Consider the following 6,638-nt stretch of genomic DNA (forward strand, 5'->3'; position numbering starts at 1 on the left):
GAGTGAGTCAGCAGGTAATTAATGAAAACCTTCATTTGAGGGGGATGCAGAGCCTGGCTGTGCCTGGTGAGCAGGGGGGGATGAGCTCTCCAGAGCTGGCAAAAGGGAGCTCATGATTGTTTGACTCAAGAGAAGAACTGCTGTGCTCTTGCCACTGGACAGGGAGATGAAAACAGTTGCTAAACAAAGATCAAACATGTGAACTTTATAAATAAACAAACAAAATTGATGCTAAGGGACGTCTCAGCTCCTTTGCCTACAGCAAAGGGCTTGGCAGGACCTGGGGAATGACTTTGTCAGTTTGCACACAGAATTGTTATTTTAAAGAGGCTGATTAAAGTGATACTGCTGCTCTTAATGAGTCTGAAAACATCCCTGTCCACACAGGGGGAATGTGGGGGAGAGGAGAAATCATGTCTGGGGCTGAGCTCTGGGTGCAGAGCACAGCAATGTTCCAAATCTAAATGATCCTCACGATTAAAAATGCTGATTGGGGCAGGCAGACAGCGAGGGCAGCAGGGCTGGGAGGCTGCCAGGGAGGAGCTGGGGCTGCTTTGATGTGCTGAGCTCTGCCAGCCTGGCCAGGCTGCCCAGGCACAGGGCCTGCACCAGGCAGGGGCTCTGCTCAGGAAAAGCGGTGAGCAGACAGACAGACAGATGTTATTTCTGGTTTTCTTCCTTCTGTGCAGTGTGCAGAGGGCCATGAGCTGCTGTGGGTCAGTCCTGGCTCCCGTTCCAGCATCAAGGCCCCTCCATCCTCTGCAGCTCCTCCTGCTTTTCTCCCTGACTTTGCTGCTTGAGGTTTGAGCTGCATTAGAGGCTTTGCTGCCTTTGAGCACAGAGCAGAGCCCTGGACCCTGTGAGCAGCCACGTGGAGCTCCTGCACAGCTCTTGGAGGTTGTTTTTGGGGTAAAGTTCTTGTTGGGAAGAGCCCAATGAGGAATGGGATGGATTGAATCCCCGGAGTTGACTTTAGAGGCCATGAGTTCATTTCTTGTGTGTGTCAGGCAGGCTGTTCCCATTTGTCGTGAAAATGTAGGGTGAACTATTCCCTTTCCTTGGTTGGGTGTTTTTTCCATTTCAATTAATTTAACTTCAGAAATTCAAAGTAATCACTTCCTTTGGAAGGTTTTGGTGGTGTTTACAATAATCTCCCTCTGGGAGCTGAGTGGGGACCCTGTGGAGGGCAGAGCTGGCTGCTGAGCCTGCCCTGGCCCAAAGCCCACGTGTGGCTCCAGGTGAGTCCCAGCTCTGCTGCTCCTCCTGTCTGGAGGCTCCTGGGGTCAAGAGGGGACCTGAGGCCGCTGCCCTGGAGGCTGCTTGAGGACAGGGACACGTGCTCTGAGGAAAGTGGCTTTTCTTAGAGTGCTGCTCACAGTTTCTCAGCTCCTCTGGCTGCAGGGAGTGAAGCTCCAGCTGTGTGAGACCCAGCTCTGTGCCGTGGAGCTGAGCTTTGCCATCCAGCCTGGTCTGGATCTGTGGATGAATTTGGAGCTGGAGAATGGAGTCTGTGCTGTTTTCAGGGCACCTGGGCAAGCTCAGCTGCTGTTTGGCTGCCAGGTGGCATCAGCAGTGGCACAGGAGCGAGGATGCCCAGGCAAGGACAGGGGGCAGGAAAGTGCTGGGAGCTTTTGGGGTTTAAAGTGTGGGCAGGCATGTGCTGCTTCAGCTACTTCTGAGTTTTAATTTCCCCAGGCAATAGCTCTTACAGGGACTGGGAGTTCCTGCAGTCTGTGTTTGGGTGTTTTTAGGGCAGTGGTTGGCTCTTCATCTTGCTGCACCCACTCACTGAGGAATCAGATCCACAACAGCACAGGAGCATTTACTGCAGGCTCCCTGCACGGGCTGGGTGGGTTTGAAGTGTTCAGGGTGAGATTTCTTCATGGGGCTTTAATTTCCCAGCTTTTTGTGGCCTTGGAGCCGGAGTCAGCACTCAGGGAGGAGTGTGAAACAATGCTGCTGTGACCTTTGGGTGAATTCCTGTCTGTGAGGTTCCTTGAGGAGACTCTGCACACTTGCAGGCAGCTCCCAGGATTCCCAGGATGGAGATTGGTGCCTGGGGGGAGCCAGGGACAGTTTGGCAGCCCAGCTCAGGCACCCTGAGACCCTTTAGTCCCAGCTGGCAGTGAAAGGTGCACATGAGCAAAGCTGCTGACAGCACGACTTGCCCAGTGGCATCAGTGGCCAAAATCCCTTCTCAGGCTCCTCCTGGCCTTCCCCTCCAGCCCAGACTTCCCTTAGGAGCCAAACCTGCTCATGTTTCCCATTAAACCCCTGGGTTTGCTGCTCTGCCTGAGCCTGTTGGCATTTCAGTGTCTGGGGGTGCAGAGGAACCTTCTGGGGGCTCCTGAGGGCAGCTCCTGCTCCAGAGCTCAGCTGCAGGTGCCTGACTCTGGCTCCAGATGGTTTTAGGGCTGTGCTGGGGGAGGGAGAGGCTGCTGGAGGTTCTGGAGGGCTGCAAGAGGAGGATCCCCAGTACCCCAACGCGACTCCGGAGCCTTTGAAGTGCTCTCTGCCATCCCTGCGCCTTTCATCCCTCGCCAGCGCTTCCCCAGCTGGAGCCATGAAAGGGAAACTACAGAAGCCATAAATCCTGGCTGCCAGCATCTCCACTGGGGAGATTTCACAACGAGCCCGAGCTGCTGCAGAAGATAAGAGAGGGCCTTGAATCCCAGGCAAGTCAGGGCTGGTTCTGGGAAGAGCTGAGCTCCACGGCATCGTTGGGGGTCCCTCTGGCTTCCCTGGGCTCAGCAGCTGCCTCTGGGTGCCCTGGGGTGAGCTCCAGCCCGGGGCAGAGCTCCTGACCCCAGGGCAAAGCTGTGGTTTGGGTGGAACAGCCCCTCTGCACAGTTCTGCCATGGTTTTACTGCTCCCAAGGGTTGATTTTATCACTTCTGCAGTAGCTGGGCTGGCAAACCCCTGCTGCAGCAGAACCCCCTGTGTGGAGAGGCTCCAGCAGTGCTGACCCCCTGCTCTGGCTGCTGGAACGAGGGATGGAAGGTGAGGGAGCTTTGTATCCTCACACTCAGAGAGCAGCCAGAAGGCTCCTGGCTCTGTCAGGAGTGTTGGTTCAGCAGAGAGGAATCAGCCTGAGCTGCCAGACAGCTCTGAAGCCCCCAGCAGCAGCTCCAGCCCCAGCTGCCCCTCCGTGGGGACCCTGCCAGGTTTCCCTGCCTGTCACAGGCGAGGGCAGAGAGGATCCACTCTGGAATTTGGTGCCGACACACAGACAGGGCCCGGGCTCTGAGGAGGCAGAGGCTGTGTCTGGGAATCCACAGCTGCAAACCCCAGCCAGGCAGAGCTGCCCCTGCCCTCCAGGGATGCCTTGGCTCTGGCAGGGCTGTGCTCACTCTTGGAACAGCAGCCTCAGTATCAGCTCCACCCATGGGACCTTTCCCTCTTTTTCAGCTGAAAACCAAATCCTCAAATTGCTGCCTTATTGATTGTTAGGATATAGGGAAAAGCCTTCCCAGGAACGCAAAGCTGTAAACAGTCCTTGCCTGCTGTCCCCTGTTGGGGCAGGTGGGGTGGATTTGGGGCAGTTGGGATTTCTGGATCAGCTCCTGGGGGTCCTGTCAGACCCACAGCTCCATGCTCTGCAGACCTTCCCTGCCTGCAGCATCCCCATCTCCCACTCCCTCTTGATTTCCAGAGCAGTGGGAAACGACGGGGGAGATTCCCAGGACGAGTCCTGGATGCAGAGGAGATGGAGAGCAGGAAGCAGCCCAGGATCTCCTGTGTCTCCCTGCAGAGCCGCCCTCCTGGCACACACAGCAGGAATTCCCTGCCCCAGCGGCGTCCCCAGCTTTGGTGGCACCGGGACAGACTGGTGGGGAAAGGGCCGGGCTGTGGGCAGGGCTTGGGAACCTTTGCAGGTGGGGCTGGTGCCAGGAGCAGCCGGGGCTGTGATAATCCCGAATTCGTGATGGTGATCTTGGCTTTGTGATGATGGTCCCGGGTTTGTGATAATCCTGGGTTTGTGATGATGGTCCTGGGTTTGTGATAATCCTGGGTTTGTGATGATGGTCTCGGGTTTGTGATAATCCTGGGTTTGTGATGATGGTCCCGGGTTTGTGATGATGATTCCAGGGCTATGATGATCCCGGGTTTGTGATGATGATCCCGGGTTTGTGATGATGATCCCGGGTTTGTGATGATGATCCCGGGCTGTGATGATGATCTCGGGTTTTTGATGATGATTCCAGGGCTGTGATGATGATCCCGGGTTTGTGATGATGATCCCGGGTTGTTGATGATGATCCCGGGTTTGTGATGATGATCCCGGGTTTTTGAGGATGATTCCAGGGCTGTGATGATCCCGCCGGCCTGTGGAGGTCAGCCTTGGCTCGGGAACCTCCCGGGGCTCCTCCGAGGCTGCGCCTCCCGCCCTGCCGGGCTTCGCTGCCCCTCTCTGCCCCCCTGCAGCATCCTCCGCGATTTCCTTACTCATCCCCCGGGAGAACACAGCGGGCTCTGGGCTCGGCTTGGAGAAATGTTTGTGTCCCCATGCCCAGCCGATGTGCCGAGCTGTGCCCTGCACTCTGGGGATGCAGAAATGACCACAGATGGACCCTAGCACTCCTTTTGGTGCTTTGGGGTGTTTTTTTGGGGGGGACTGCTCTGGATCTGAACCCTGGATCTGAGCTCTTTTTATCAGAGCAATAATTCTTTCCATTTCCCACCCGGGAGAGCTGAAAGCCCTTGGAGGCTTTGGTGGCTCAGCAGCTGCTGCCAGGCTCTGCTCCCTGGTCACTGTCCCTCCCTGTGCTCCAGCACATGAGGAGAAGGTGGATCCCTGTTTTAGAGGAGCTTTAGAGGAGTTTTATTTGCGCTCACATTCTCTGCCATTCCCAGGTTTCTCTGGATGCCACAGAGATGTTATTAAGCAGATGAAAGGCCAAGGAACGAGTTTGCTGTGCTTGTGCTTGCCCAGGGCTGAGCTTTCTGTCCCTCCCCAGGTTTTCGGTGCATCCATCCTGCACAAGGTTGCTCCAGGAAGGCTCTGGGATGGTGCTGATGGAGCTAAAGCAGATGTTTTGCTGCCTGAATGGTGGCTGGGCTGCAGGGCTGGGCAGCCTTGGTGGCACCATGGTGTCTCTGCTCTCTGCTGTGCCCAGGGCTGGTTCTCCCTGATGGTTTCCACAGGCTCTGGAGTTCTGGAATCACTGCCAGAGCTCCTCAGACCCTGGAGAGCTCTGGGTTCTGCACCTTCCCTCCAGAGCCAAGGCAGCCCCAGAGCCCCCAGGGAGGCTCCCCCAGTCCCATCCCTCAGGAGGGGCAGCCCAGGGGCAGGAATGTGGCTGCTGCTCACCAGCAGGGACACCCTGAGCCTGGAGAGGCTGGAGAGGCCAGGCCAGAGCTGCTGGGGCTCCCCTGAGGCTTTTCCTGCCCTGTGGGGCTGAGGCTGCCCGGTCAAACCTGAGAGGTTAAAGTGGCTTTTCCTGGATTCCGTGGAGGAGAGGAGGGACTGGGAGGGACAAACAGAGGGAGAGGGAGCAGGAGCTGCAGAAACAAGGGCTGGGAAGGGGCACCAATGCCCCTGGAGGGCACTGCTCTCCGAGGGAGGCTCAGATTGGGGTTGGATGTCTGGAAACAGCTGCTGGGGCAGCACAGGCTGTGCTGGGTGAGGGAACAGGGTTGGTGACTCCAGCCCTGCTCCTCTGGCCTTTGTGGGCTCCTCCTGGCCTGGGCCTCCCCTGTCCCACCACAAACTCAGCTCTGGACCTGGGACAGGAGCCCACATCCATGTTCCTCACATCCCTGGGCTCTGCCATCTCCTGCTGCTGAGAGCTGCAAACAGCCCCAGGCCCTGAGAGGGATTATACAAATGAAGTTGTGCTAGGGCTGTAATTTCAGAGATTTTTTTTTTCTTTTCTTTTCTTTCTCCTTTACTAAAAAAAACCCTTTGTGCACTTTGGAGCAAGCCTGTCATATTTCTTGGAGTCTCCAGTGACTCCTTCATCCTACAGACTTTCTGGAGTCCTCCTTGTTAGGCCGAGGACTGCATGATTCATTGTGTGCTGGAGATTTAATACTGCACGGAAAACAGGCCCAGTTCAAATTTGTTTTCTTTCTTTCCCTCTCCCCTCTTTTCTTTTTTTTTTTTTTTTTTTTTTTCTTTTCCCTTTCTTGGCTTCTCACTTACATCCTGGAATTTCTTTTTTTTTTTTTTCACAAGGTATAAAATAAATAGGTTCCCAAATATGCCCAGAAGGAAATAATCCCATTGGATTTTTCAGCTGCTGTTTTAGGGCTGTTAAAACCAATTTGGAGCAGTTCAGCTTCCTCAGGGGCTGGCTGTGTGTTGGGAAGACCCTCTCCCATCTCTGCTGGATCTCCATGAACAGCTCAGCCTCTGCTGCATCTGGACAGGGTATTCCCAGCTAAAAAGGCTTTTGGGCTCGCTTTTCCGAGGGTGAGATGTAGATTTTTAATGCCAAAAGGGACCTTTTTGGTTGTTGTCCCATCCTGGGGGATCAGCAGGTGATTCTCTGGGTCTGATGTCACCCACGTGCTCCCAGCCGTGGCTGGGATTGGGATTTTCTCAGGACAAAGTGCTCTGAGGGGCAGTGAAGTGGTGACCTGACCCTGGGAAGAATTAATTGAAGCCTTTAATTAGAGCTTGCCTGCAGTGAGGT

This window comes from Melospiza georgiana, chromosome 24 (genome assembly GCF_028018845.1).
Source record: "Melospiza georgiana isolate bMelGeo1 chromosome 24, bMelGeo1.pri, whole genome shotgun sequence".
Classification (NCBI taxonomy): domain Eukaryota; kingdom Metazoa; phylum Chordata; class Aves; order Passeriformes; family Passerellidae; genus Melospiza; species Melospiza georgiana.